The following is a 14,787-nucleotide window of genomic DNA, read 5'->3' on the forward strand; positions in this document are numbered from 1 at the left end:
GAGAGCATATGCACTTTAGCACTGTTTAGCAGTGGTAAAGTTTGCAGAGTCCTAAAACCAGCAAAAAGAGTGTCAAAAAGTGGAAGGAGGCATGCAAAAAGTTGAGGGTGACCACCCTAAGGCTGTCGGGTCTAACACTCATCATATTATCCCAGTTGTAACCAGTCAAGTCTTCTTAAGACAGCAGCAAGACTGCTCCACTGCACGTGCCCATAGTTGGCATTAATGCCCATTGTATTCAAGGATGGCAATTCAAAAAAATTCCAGGAGGAACAAAAATTAAAACAACCCCGTCTTTCACCTTGGATGATAAATAAGATGGCTACCACTCCCAAGGTCATTACAACACTGATTCCAGTGCTGGCCTTTTGTGTGATAGTGTAATGAATTTTGGATGTTGTGGTCTTGTTCTGTTTCCATTGATTTAATTAGACTGCCACTCCTGAAATTACATTTTTGTACGTGAAAGGTTCAAGGCTGGAGACAGTGTCCACAATGACCTGGAGTGAGCTGATCTCTCTAATTATGCGACAAGGCTACGTCTAGTTCACATCTAGGGTCAGTATCCTAGCGAGGGTGCCATGGGCCCTAACACAGGCAAGGAAGATGCCCCCTTTCGTCAAGGTTGGGTAGTAAAAGAGAGCCATAACTGGGCAGCAGGGGCGCATGAATGCCTGGGCTCCGGTGCCCCTGTACCTGCTGCACTAATGAGAGCTACATCCATGCACGTTGCTGTATACATGGTATGCTTGTACCAAATGTATAATCTGAATCTCAAGTTGCAATACAAACTTTCATTGCATCCTTCTGCTCTCACGATATGGACTACAAGAGCACAAATTAGGCATGATTTGTAGCAGTTTTATGGAAAATGTTTATTAAGTGTTTGGGTAAAAAAAAGAAAACTAATTATTGTTATTATTCCGCAACTCTCTCTTTCCTTATGCCTCATGCTAATTGCTGCTATTATTGGTCCCCCACGCTGCGCCTTACTCACGGCTGTCCTGGCCAGGCTACCTCTGCTTGATGGAATCTTACTCACTGCTGGCAGCCCTTGTGCCACACTGCTCAGTCTAGTGTCGCTCAGTCCTCACCTTCCCACTTCTGCCTGACGTGCTGTCTGACGCACCACGTCGCTGACTATTACTTCAATCAGTGCACGCTGGCTTAGGGCTGACCTAGCTTGGCACGCCCGAACAATGACGGTGTGCCATTCCTGAGGTCATAGGCCTATCAAACATGGACAGACAAGTCATCACCTTGAGAATGACTGGCGTTGCCCAGCTTTATGGAGCCTGAGTCGTTGACACATCACTATTACTGACATCACAGGCCTACCATACATTAGGACGGAAGTCGTCGACCCCCACATGGCTGGCGTTGCATTGCTTTATGCAGCCTTAAGCGCACAACTTTGCCACAAATGTTAATGACAAGTAGGGTTTCTACCATGTTAAGCAGTGTTGTACTCTGAGTATTTATTTATGTGACTCCTCAATGCACCTCTCGGCCTATGTGTTTTGCATCATTATTTTGCATAGTATATCAAGTAAAGGCCTCCGGAGAACCAGTTAATGATTGCAGAACCAAGAGAGTGGCAGACCTCGGCTCCTCAGTAGACCAAATTTTGTGATCCTGTACAGTTGCTCACGTTCCTACTACAATGCTAATGTGTCAGGTGTGTATCTTATGTCATACTACAGGTATCCACATGAGTGCACATTCCGTGGATAAATATGGAAATGTACTGGTTGTAGCTTCATTTTTTATTGAACACTATAAATATGTAAAATAAAAATTTATAAAATGGACTAATAATATATGGATAAATTCAAACTGGATTGGTAAAAGCAATATTACATAATTATTTTACAGATGTTAAACTATTAGTGAAACTCAAAACACATTATAGCGTGTCTACTAATATTGCCAACTGTTTGCATGAACTCATACATCCCCGTCCCATTAAAAGTCACACCCAAACTCCCATCAATTTAATCTACCACACAGAAACTAGAGGAAATGCATGGAATGTCTCCCTGGAGAGCATAAGTGTAATCCCAATAGCCAACAATACTCACTGATAAAACCGCTAACCTTGAGTTCCACAGCGGCGTGCTGCCCGGCAAAAAGTGCTTCAATACTTCATCAAGAGTAGTAAGCACTATATAAATCCAATTAACCCTCCATCACCAATTGAACAGAATGGAATAACAGCTGTCCCATACTGCTGTCCAACAGAAAACTTTAATTTAGTCCACTACTGTGGGTTCCAGTCCTGACATCTCACAATGACAATCATATAGTCGACAATATTAGAAAAGTCCATCCCACCTCTAGCCATAATTTCTTCCTCCGTCGTATGCCTGCTCAGGACCATAAACTTTAAATAAAATATTTATGAGTGGACAAAACATTGAAACAACCAGCGAAGTGGGCTATGATCCTAAAATTCCATAAGGGTTCCAGCAGAGCTGCTCAAAGCCTCCTTCTTACTGAAAACCCATAAACTACTTCTTTCTCACACTTCATCCATCACTCTGTTAAGCGCTGTGTCTCAAAACAGCATATCCACACCACAGCGGGATAATAAGCGCTCAAAAATGTTGCACTACAATACAGATATACTTTGGATTACTAAAATGTTTGCAGCATCTTCCATTGCAGCATGAGGGTTCCTGGGTTTATCTATGCTACATACAAACCCATTTCCTTTAAAAATGGCATGGTTTCTTTAGACTTTCATTTGGTAATGTTCATGTTTAATAGTAAGAGGAACATGTACCCGCCTCCTGTTTCGAAACAGGTATCTGTTTTTTTATCTTTGGACTAGTGGCTGAATTTAGATATGAGTAAGAAAAAAGCTCCTTTGGAGGACGTGCTAACTCTGGAGGAGATTGCATCTGAAGAATTTCCTCACCAACAATACTCCAAGGAGGATGTGATCTATTCAGCTATAAGTATCTGGAGTGTCTCTGTGATTACGCTAGGCCTACTAGCCTCTTAGAATCACTGGCCTGTATAGAAGTACCCCGACTCCACTATAGAGCAGTATTCCTGCACTCCTAGAAGTGAACACCTGTAGGGAAGTACCCTGACTCTCCTTAAGGAATTAACCTCTCGAGATTCTGAAGTGGGGGTGATGTACGGGGCAATATTTCTCCTTCCCCCATATTTTAGAATATTCCCCAGTGGAAGAAAAAAACATGCCTCTCTGAAACTATGCTATCCATCACGTGAGACTTCTTGAAACCTGTAATATAAGAAACAAACCCTGTGGGGCATCTAAGAGCTCTTTATTTTTTGTTTTTTTAATCACAATCACTAAATTGTTGAGCTTCTCCTAAAATCAGTCTCTTTGTCAGGCCAGGAAAGCAAGGAGGGAAAGGGAAGGCAGGGGTCCTGTTTTATGTTACTGTTACTCATGGCTTGGCTGACAGAAGAAAAAGACTGATTTTAGAAGAGGCTCAAAGATGTCCTGGAGCGCCCACAAAGATTGCTAGTTAGGTTCCCGCTCTGGAATAAGATGCTTGAAAATTGAAGCATGATTTCAGGCAGGCTGTTCTGCCACTATGTTTCTTCTTCAATGTCTGTGTATGCATTCCAAACAGAAAGGCAAGCCATCAAATGTTATTACTACGCACCTGTATACGTGTGTGCATTGTGTCAATTTGATGTAAGGTGTAATTAGTGTATTTATTGAACTCCAGATACTAACACTAATTGAACTGGTTAACACAAAGCACTGTTCTTTGCAGTGGCGTAATGCAAAATGATGCTTCCCCCTTGCAGAATGTAAGGAGGGGTCCTTAGAGCCCTATATCCCACAAATATTTGTTGAATTTGGCCTGAATGGGCTCCCCCTGAAGGGTGCACCCCCATGCTGCAGGAGCTGCAGGGGCTTCTGTTAGGCCCTGGTTCTTTGGTGTTAAACTGGAGAAGGATGTAACCTACAGTCTGAACTGTGCAATTTGCAATCTTGGACTCAAATCCAAATCCTGGCTTCTCCACTTCACCAAATTGCATGATCTATGACCCATCGCTTTACTTCACTAGGTATTATTTTCCTTAACCATCCAGGCTTAAAGCACACTGAAATAATAAACTTCTGGATCTGTACACTACAAAAACCTCGTTTTCACGTGGTTAGTAAAAATGATCGTATGTCATTTAATAACAAAGTAAGTTTTATAAACGGAGAACATGACAAACTGACACATGTTCAGAAACACGTGGCAACATCGTCACGAAATGGGGTATTCTTGAATATTTTCATGTTTAAAAATATTACTTTTAATAAATGTCACTCAATTTACTGATACGAGAATCATATGTCTTTAGCTGAGCCACTGAGCAATGTTGCTTTTTCAGGCTCAGGTCGTGCTCTGCGAGCTAAGCCAGACTTTAGGCTCGGCTCTCCCCAAGGCTGTCCCTATCCCCCCAAGAAGTAGCGTGTGTCCTGCTCCCCTGTTTCTCTGCCGCATACATCACCAGCTATGATATCTATGCTCTCGGTGTAGACTGCCGCTTCCACCCCATTATCAGATTTTATGAATTCCCGCGTATTTCCATAACAAAGGCCGCCCACGGGTTCATCGATTTGCACTACTTGCCTACACCGCCGTAGCTTCACGTCTGTCAGTGGGTTTATCCAGCTCTCCGTTGCTTCGTGTGTTCCAGTGGCGTGTCCCTAATTCCCTGCATCATTTCTCATGCATTTATACACTGGCAACTGGCTAATTTCATACCTCGCTAGCTTCATACACTTCAGCTCGCGCGCACTAATTCCCATATCCATGGCCCTCGCCACTTTCTGCAGTGTCACTAATTCCACTATCGCGTCTCGTGCCTCTTATCGAAGGCGCCTTCGCTGTCGCTCAGCCCTGAGCACGGGCTGTTCGGCGCCCAGGTCCGCGTGCGCGTGCACTGACTGGGAAGAAGGAAGTGGCGCAACAGGCTGGGCGCGTGGCTCCTGCGTGACCTTGGAGAGGTTCTAATTAATCACACACCATGTGTCCCCGGCCTATACTTCAACTCTGATATTTCCTCACACAGGGACTTAAGACGGTGCCAAGGAAGGTCACAAGTTCACCAAGACAGGCCCGAACATTTTTCGCTTCTCGTCTCAGGCACAGATATTAAAATCTATCAATTCTCCACGTGTGACGTCACGGACTTCTATAAAACTTACTATTTCTCCACGTCTGGCCTCATGTACCTCTAATAAAGACTACCAGTTCCGAACATCTGACATCATGCACCTCTTTTGAAGGTTACGAACGCTCCACATCTGATGTCACGCATTTCTATTAGAGGTTACTTATACTCCATATCTGACGTCATGCACATGTAATAAGGCGTATTATGTCTTCATGTCTTCCCTCGAGTATCTTTGTTAAAGGCTCCTTGTTTTCAACACCTGACGTTATGCAACTCTAATAACGGTTACTAATATTCCAGATCTGATGTCATGCACTTCTCTTAAAGGTTACTAATCTTCCACCACTGACGTCGCACACTTCTATTCAGATGACCAATTCTCAACATCTAGTTATTGCTTCTCCACGCCTGGCCTCATACACCTCTATTAAAGGTTACTAATTCTCCACGTCTGACGTCACACAGTTCTAATACAATTCTCAACATCAGGCCTCAAGGACATCTAATAAAAGTCAATAATTCTCCACATCTGGCGTCGTGCACTTTTAATAAAGGTATTATTTCTCCATATCTAGCCTCATTCACCTCAATTAAAGAACAGCAACTCTTTACTTGGGGCGCCATGCACCTCGATTAAAGGTAACCAATTCTCAACATCCTGCCTCCGACTAAAGATAATTGATTCTTTGTATTTTTTTTCGAACACCTGTATTGAAGGTTAAGGTTATCACCATCTGGCTTCATGCACATGTAATAAAGGATGCTAATTATCTGCATCTGGCGTCCTGGACTTGTACTGAAGGTTATTCATTCATCAGTCCTGGGCTCATGCCTCCCTATTAAATGTTCTACGTTCTTCACGTTTGCTCTCATGCATCACTATTCAAAGTTAGAATTATCAGTATCTTGCCTTAAGCATCTCTTGTAAAAAATACAAGTTCTCTACATGTAACTTCATAAACTTTTATTAAAGGCCATCATCACTTCACATCTGGCCTCATGCATCTGTTTTAAAAGTTATTGATTCTCGTGACCTGGCCTCAGATTGACAACTCTTCACTTCTGACCTACTGCACTCTAATGGAGGTTTACTAATTCTCCACATCTGGCTGCATATACATATATTTATGGTTACTAATTGTCCACACCTGGCCACATCTGGCCAATTATCCGTGATTGTCTTGTGTGCCTCCGATAAAAACTACTCATTCTTCACGTCTGGTCTAAAGCACTTTTGCTTAACGTTAATGCTCCACCTCAGACCTCTTGCCTTTTACTTGTAGGGGATTAACTCTTCTCCATTTCTAACCATATGTCCTTATAAAAGGTTTCAGGTTTTCCATATTGAGCCTTGTGCCTATATTAAAAGTACTCATGCACATCTATGACTGGTAACCAGTTCTCTACACCTGACTCCATGCACCTCTATTGAAGATTATCATCGCTCCACATGTAGCCTCACCCTCAATATTGAAAGTTGCAAAATCTCCACACCTGGCCTCATGCCCCGCTATTGAAGGTTACACACTTCACACTTATCTTCATGCCCCACTATCGCTGGTTACCAAATGTCCACATCTGACATCAAGCACATCTATTGAAGGTTACCAAATCTTCAGCTCTAGCCTCATGTCTCACTGTTGAAGGTTACCACATCTTCTCCTTTGGCCTCATGCCCCACTATTGAAGGCTACCAAATCTTCACCTCTGGCCTGATGCTCCACTATTAAAAGTTACCAAATCTTCTCCTCTGGCCTCATGCCCCACTATTGAAGGTTACCAAACCTTCACCTCTGGCCTCATGCCCCACTATCGAAGGTTACCAAATCTCCACACCTGGCCTTATACCACACTATTGAAGTCTACCAAATGTTCACATCTTCTGTTGTTTTTGCATTTGTCACCCCAAGTGGGAAGGGTATGCCCAGACGTGGGTCCCGTGCTTGCTATGCCACCAGATTCAAGCTAGCCTGGCTGATGAAGGGTGATACCCTGAAACCGGTCCCAGGATGCTTGTTTCTGGTCCAGGGAAGACCTAGCCTGGTAGTTCGGGCTGGACTGTTCCCATGGGGAACAGGGTCAAGACTGATTTGCATATGGCTGGGTCCAAACTGGAATGGCATGGCAAGCAAAAAAACTGATGGATTAAACCCAGATCTGTGACTGGGGATGAATGTTTGATTTGTTCTGCATTCTATCCATCATCTGTTGTTTTCGCATTTGTCACCCCAAGTGGGAAGGGTATGCCCAGACATGGGTCCTGTGCTTTTTATGCCATCAGATTCAAGTTAGCCTGGTTGACGAAGGGTGTTACCCTGAAACCGGTCCCAGGATGCTTGTTTCTGGTCCAGGGAAGACCTGGCCTGACAGTTCGGGCTGGACTGTTCCCATGGGGAACAGAGTCAAGACTGATTTGCATATGGCTGGGTCCAAACTGGAATGGCATGGCAAGCAAAAAAACTGGTGGATTAAACCCAGATCTGTGACTGGGGGTGAATGTTTGATTTGTTCATTTCCATGATCTGTTGTTTTTGCATTTGTCACCCTAAGTGGGAAAGGTATGCCCAGATGTGGGTCCCACCAGATTCAAGCTAGCCTGCCTGATGAAGGGTGCACCCTGAAACCGGTCCCAGGATGCTTGTTTCTGGTCCAGGGAAGACCTGGCCTGGCAGTTCGGGCTGGGCTGGTCCCATGGGGAACAGGGTCAAGACTGATTTACATATGGCTGGGCCCAAACTGGAATGGCATGGCAGGCAAAAAAACTGATGGATTAAACCCAGATCTGTGATTGGGGGTGAATGTTTGATTTGTTCTGCATTCCGTAAGGTAAGTTAAAAAAAAAATGTATTTTCCCCCCTCAATCTCTGTCCCCTCCCACCCTCATATGCTTCCTCCCCTCCCCTTCACACACTCACATGGATAGTTGCTAATTATCCACATCTGGTGCTATGCATATCCACTGAAGGTTACTAATTGTCCAGACCTGGTCTCATGACAGCCACTAAATCTGGTTTCACTCACATACATGGATAGTTACTAATTATCCACACCTAGTATCATGCACCTCCAGTTTAGGTTACTAATTGCCCACACCTGCCTCATGCACAGTTGCAAATGGTTACAACTGAATTTACACACTGACATAGATAGTCGTTAACCATCCACATCTAGCGCTTCGTGTTTCCAGTGAGGTTTATTATTTGTCCACACCTGGCCTCATGCACAGCCATGGAAGGCTGCATCTAGGTTTGCACACTTGCATGTATAATTGCTAATTATCCACATCTGGCCTCATGCATCTTCCTTGAAGGTTACTAATTGTCCAAACCTCGTTTCCTGAAAGCCATTGAAGGTTGAATCTGGCTTCACACACTTACAAGGATAGTTGCTATTTATCCACATCTAGCCTCATGCATCTCCAGTGAAGGTTACTAATTATCCTCAACTGCCTCAAGCACCTCCAGTGAAGGTTATTAATTGTCCACACCTAGCCTTGTGCACAGCTGTGGATGGTTACTGCTGGCTTTTCACACTTACATGGATAGTTGATAATTATCTACATCTGGCACAATGCATCTCCACTGAAGGTTACTAATTATCCATACCTAGCAACATGCACCTTAAGTGAAGGTTACTAATTATCCACACTAGGCCTCATGCACAGCTATGGATGGTTACAACTGGCTTAACACACTAACATGGATAGTTTAAAATTATCCACATCTAGCCTCATGCATCTCCAGTAAAGGTTACTAATTGTCCACACCTGGTCTCGTGACAGCCACTGAAGGTTGAATCTGGCTTTACATGCGCTCATGGATGGTTGCTAATTATCCTCAACTGGCCTCATGCACCTCCAGTGAAGTTTCCTAATTGTCCACACCTAGCCTCATGCACAGCTGTGGATGGTTACAACTGGCTTAACACACTAACATGGATAGTTTTTAATTATCCACATCTGGCGCTATGCATCTCCAGTGAAGGTTACTAATTGTCCACACCTAGCCTCGTGCACAGCTGTGGATGGTTACAGCTGGCTTTAGACACTTACTTGGATAGTTGATAATTAGCTACATCTGACCCACTGCATCTCCACTGAAGGTTACTAATTGTCCACCCCTGGCCTTGTGCACAGCTATGGATGGTTACAACTGGCTTAACACACTAACATGGATAGTTGTTATTTATCCATATCTGGTGCTATGGATCTCCAGTGAATGTTACTAATTAATTACATCAGGCCTTCTGCACAGCTATGGATGGTTACAACTGGATTAACGCACCAATATGGATAGTTATTAATTATCCACATCTGGCGCTATGCATCTCCAGTGAAGATTACTAATTGTCCACACCTGGTCTCATGCACACACATGGAAGGTTGCATCTCGCTTTACACACTTATATGAATAGCTGCTAATTATGCACATTTGCCTCATTCATCTCCAGTGAACATTACTAACTGTCCACATCTGGCCTCGTGCATAGCCACTGAAGGTCGTGACGATTTCCCATCTGACCTCTGCATACCCGTGGGAGACTATTAATTCTTCATCCCGTGATTCAGGAAGTCCTACAAGCCCCTCATGTCACTTGTGTTCCTCTTCATACTCTATCCACCAGACCTGCCCACCGCTGTTCCTTTATATTTTAATTAAAAGCCTGATGTTGTCTCTCAGTCTGTTCTCTTATCCTCACTTACGGGGTGACAGCTCCGGGCTTGTTCTCGTTCTTTGACTATTTCAGAGAAAGCACCCTATCCATTGTAGTAAGTTAAGTTAAACTATTAAAAAATTAAAAAGATTGTAGGATACTGAGTGAAACATCCAACAGCTGGGACGTCATCCATTACCACCCCACCCTCACGTACCCACACACCAGACTTTGCAGGAGGAGGAAACTGCCTGCTTGGAAGTTCAGCGACCTATTTTAACATGCCTGCGGGCGCGTATGTACACTGTGATATTACAGCACAAGTTAACCCCTTCCACTCGGGTGTTAGTCTTTGATGATCGTTCAGACGGTACGTGGGGTACTCGTGCAGTGATCTTTCTTTCTTAAATCCGTCCCCAACTAAGCGGAGGCTTGCACATCCATGTTTGCCCGTCTTCGATCCGTCCTGCCCCCTTCTCCACCCTTCCCCCGATGTTTGTCTTCCCCACCCCTTCCAACCCTCCCCACCCCCATTCATCTTACAATGCACCTAACCCATGCAAAACAAACCAGGCAGCCTGCGCTGTTGCCATGACAGCCACGCAGAGGAAAGTGGTACCCTCCCCACAACAACTCCCATCCCTGCCCACCCCCCGCCAATTTGATTTCTGTCTCATTGATGCAGTTTCACATCCCCCCAGCCCGTAAGTCCCCTAAATGGTACCTAAGTGTACAAGGTCACCAGAATGGTGGCACGTGCCAACAAATCACACTCCCCTCTCTCAAAAATTACAATAAAGGCGCGGAAACAAACGAAGGATGTCCCTCACCCAACACAAGCTGAGAAACAAGCCTTTTGTGTGGAGCACACGTGTCAGATACCCTGCTTCGCCGTGCTGGGGTAGAAGGGTAGCTACGGACCCTGGTTGTAGAGAGATGGGGGAGAGACTAAAAACGGGGCCAGCCATAGCTACTGGTGACGCAGAGATACAGAAAGATGATAGAAGGATGGATAGCACCACACCGCGTTCCACCATACCGCTACAAGGGTACCCGGGGCATAATACAGAGAGACTGATAATGATGTACAGACAAAGAGCTAGAGATCTACAGGGGTAGATAGACCGACTTCGGAGGTTAGACAATACCTGCATGCATTTAGAAGAAGGAAGAGACATGTTGATAAACAAAGATCGATAATGTGATGGGCTGGTGTTTTGGAATTTGGGATTCCATCTAGCACTATTTAAACGTGCGGGTGTGTGTGTATAATGAATAATACATGATACGGTGCATATGACAAGCAGTACTGCCAGTCTTTCCTTTCATGTGATGTGATATATAGTACCGCATAGGCTATATATTTTAGTTGACATCTATTATTACATATAAAGCCTAACGCTGATATTATATTCTTTCCTAAGAACGAGGCGGGTTATAGAACACTGATCTGTAGTTCTGTTTGCGATATTGAGTAGTAGATATGATGTATATATTACACTTTTAACACTGCACGTAATACGACATGCACTACTGCATGGCGTGCTCATTTCTGCTTGTGATATTTACAGTCCATCAAATGCACATTGCGTGTTGTGATCTATGTATCATTTATGCTGCTGCATAAGTGCTATATTATTGCATATTTTGAATAATACTGGACAATATTAATATTACAGTTTGTCTATATTATTTTACATTAAATGTAAAGCTAAAAGTGGGTGGTGTTACAGCAAACGGCCCATACATAATACGACATAGAACATATACTACTAATTATTCACTATATTATAACATGGTTGTTAATACTGACAGTTTGGCACGTCGCAGGCCATCTACATTAATGCATATTATTTAAAGCACTGTACCGATCGTGCACTATTTACATACTGGTTAACAATAACAATGTAACCTATAATACCGTATAAATTGTCTACTATTGTATTGTGTGTGAGCTATAATAATATCGTATTACATGTGGCATGTAACATTGCATACGATCCGCACTATTAACGTACCGTCCTTAATACAGGATATTATATAAATGATTGTGTGGGAATTACAATTGTGCTTGTGTATTATTCATCAGTGCAGAGTACGGGCTCACAGTCACAACCTGCGCGCTTTGTTTCTATGCATACGTAGCACATGTCGCGCGCATGTATGCGCGCAGCGGGGTGGCGCGTGCATGCGCTCATCGAGGAGACCGAGGGGTGTGAGGACAGGCGACTACACATGGGAGTCTGTGCGGCTCTTAATGTCTGCGCCGCGGCGAGAAGCCTGCGCTGGGTACCCATGTACCCCCATTCCGTCGCCAAGCGCTTCCGGCCTGGCATGTGCCCCCCACCCCACGAGCGGATTATTTATTCCAGACACACACACCCCGCACCTGCTCGCTGAGCCCGAGAGCGGCGCCCATTGGACGCATGAAAACGCCGCGAGGAAGGGGCGGGCTGGCGCAGGAGCATGGCACCAGTGCCATCACGCCGCGCATTTTGCCGCAAAGTCTCCAAAATGCCAGCATATGTTTGTATTTATCTGTTAGTACCACACAACCTGTCTCGGTGTTGACAGATTCATATACAGGAAGTAACCCGAGGACCAGCGCCCGGCAGGGCACCCACAGGAGCCACCCCTGCCCTCTTTCCACTGCTTCTGATTTCGAAGCACATCTCCTCAGGAAATCTAAAGTAGTGCTTTTAAGCCAAACGCATATTGTCCGAGAAAGCTGCCTGCCTGTCTGCCCTGGGATCCATACACCCTACACCCGCACACAGTCCGCCGTGGCCAGTGAGGCCTGGTGGGATCCGGGGGAGCCCGTCTGCGCGCCTGGGGTGCGGGGCCCGCGAGTGGCGGGGCGCGCAGGGCAGCCCCCGGCTCTTGCTCTGGTTATTGCGCTGTTTCGCCGCCGCTCGACTGCACCATCAATAGGCAGCGCTACTGGTAAAAAGCGCAGTGCCGTACAATGATGGCAAAGCTTGGCGTGGACGTTATGTATAAAAATATGGGAGGGAAGGCGGCAGAAGTGAGTTTTTTTCACAGCGGGGAGTTGTTGGAGACGTTATTGAAGGATGTCTGGATATTATTTTTTATGGATAGCTGCCAATATCTCTCGCTACCTCCCTTTGTTTTCCCCCCTCCTCGCTGTGCTTCTCTCTCTCTCCCCATCATTCCTTTGCCCTGATTTACACATGGATGTGCTCACAATCAAACATGCACATTGAAGTGCGTCTTTGTAGCGCTCTGGGTATGCAGGTAGATTGCAGCGCTGAGACTGCAGTGCCCAACTGTGGCATCCATCCATCCATCTGTCCATCCATCCATCCTACCACCACCACACACAGATACAGGTGTCAATTACAAACACAAAGGGCTAGATATCACAAGCCACGAGGACTAAGAGGCACCAGCCAGAGATGCGTCCCGCCCCAGCCCTCTTACCTCTGCTCCGCAGGAGACGCTCCAGCATGTGCACAATCCAATGTGTGGTCTTTTCAACGATGCTTCGGCGAGCCGCATCCACAAAAGACACGCCAGGGAGCGGGATCTGTTGCTTGTTCGCCTTCCCAGTCTTGGGATGTCTTCTTCTCCCTGTTTTCGGTGCAGTTGTTTATTTGGGGGTTGTTGCCGGCGCCCCCTTTTTCGTGGAAAAGAGAAGCCGAAAAACGTTAGTGCGTTGTGTTAAAAAACGTAATTCTTTGATGGTTTCGCGGAGGGCTGAGATACATTAGACATGATGCTCGTTCGCTTTCATTGGCTGGCACCGCAGTGTCAGGGGAGCCTGGGATTGGCTGCTGCCGCCAAGAGGACCTCTCACTTAAGCCAACCCCCCCATTTTTCATTAACAAGGGCGCATAATAACACATTGTAGAGTGTTTTTCCTAAAGCGTTTTACAAAAAGCACCATTCTTTGTCCATATGTCACCTACTCTGAAATGGTGCTCGGCCACACGAGGATGAAAAGCAGAGTCTTCTCTACTGACGTTCAAGCCCATGAAATGCAAAATGCACAACTCGGAATAAGGTGGATAACCTACTGAGCTATCTTCGGAGAGTATCTACCGAGGGTAGCATGATCCCCACAGTGGGTGGAGGCAGGCTCTGGAATGGCTAGAACGGCGCTTCCAATTATGAACGTGATCTCTTTTTTGTATGTAGCGGTAGATGACAAATCGTCACAGCTTCACAGCGCTTTAACTAATGTTCCTTTTACTTTATGATGTGCCGTTCTGTTTTTTAACCTAGCAAAGATGCATGTCTGTGTCTGCTCTATCAGTATTGGAGACTGCGATGTGCAGCCGAAGACAGTTCTTTCCCCAGCAGGTGCTTTAATCCACGGGGATACCCTGCTTTCTTTCCATAATTCTCACTTTCGCTGTTTCTGTGTATCATTTCTTCTCACGGGTTTCCATTCTCTCGTTGCTTTCTTTAGCTCGCTTCATCCCTTTTATTCCCCTCTTCCTTTCCTGGAATATGTATCACAAAGTCAGTACTTATCTAGCGCCCCGTCACCTCCCAGGAGTGACCGGGCGGACCAGAAGGTGGAAGAAGGGCTGGTACCTGACAGCGGAGAACCTCGAGTTTAGAAGAATGAGTGGTGGAGTGAGGATGATAATGCAACTCTGGCCCGCAGAGGGCACGGACACAGCCGCAGCAGGTGCATGAGCCCAGCGATCTCACCCGCTAGAATCCCTTCCAGTCGATTGACTGTCCATTCCGTTCCTGTTTTGTGGAATCTCCTCTATTTCATCGGTTTACATTATCGTTTCTCCAACTACCTTTATCTGCGTTCCTTTACCTTGTTTCCTTGTCCTTCTCATCATTATTTTTCCTTCGTTTCTCTCATATTTTCTTGTCCTTTCTTTTCCATCATTCTCTTACTTTGTTTATTTTTCTCTCTTTATCCCTTCCTAGTTCTTGTCCCATTTAGGTGTTTACTTAGCTCCCGCCACCCGTTCTTTCTTTGCTCACCCC

The 14,787-nt window shown here is 45.2% G+C and overlaps 1 protein-coding gene across 1 annotated transcript in view; it reads right to left on the reverse strand.

Moving 5' to 3' along the window:
• The window catches only part of SHISA7 (shisa family member 7), a 271,469-nt gene extending 257,642 nt beyond the window's left edge, over positions 1-13,827 (reverse strand). Inside the window, exon 1 of the mRNA XM_069200618.1 lies at positions 13,255-13,827. The gene's annotated coding sequence lies outside the window, so the exon portion shown is untranslated. The remainder of the gene's footprint in view (positions 1-13,254) is intronic.
• Positions 13,828-14,787: the final 960 nt, after the last annotated feature.

The sequence above is a fragment of the Pleurodeles waltl genome, chromosome 7, assembly GCF_031143425.1.
Source record: "Pleurodeles waltl isolate 20211129_DDA chromosome 7, aPleWal1.hap1.20221129, whole genome shotgun sequence".
Taxonomy (NCBI): domain Eukaryota; kingdom Metazoa; phylum Chordata; class Amphibia; order Caudata; family Salamandridae; genus Pleurodeles; species Pleurodeles waltl.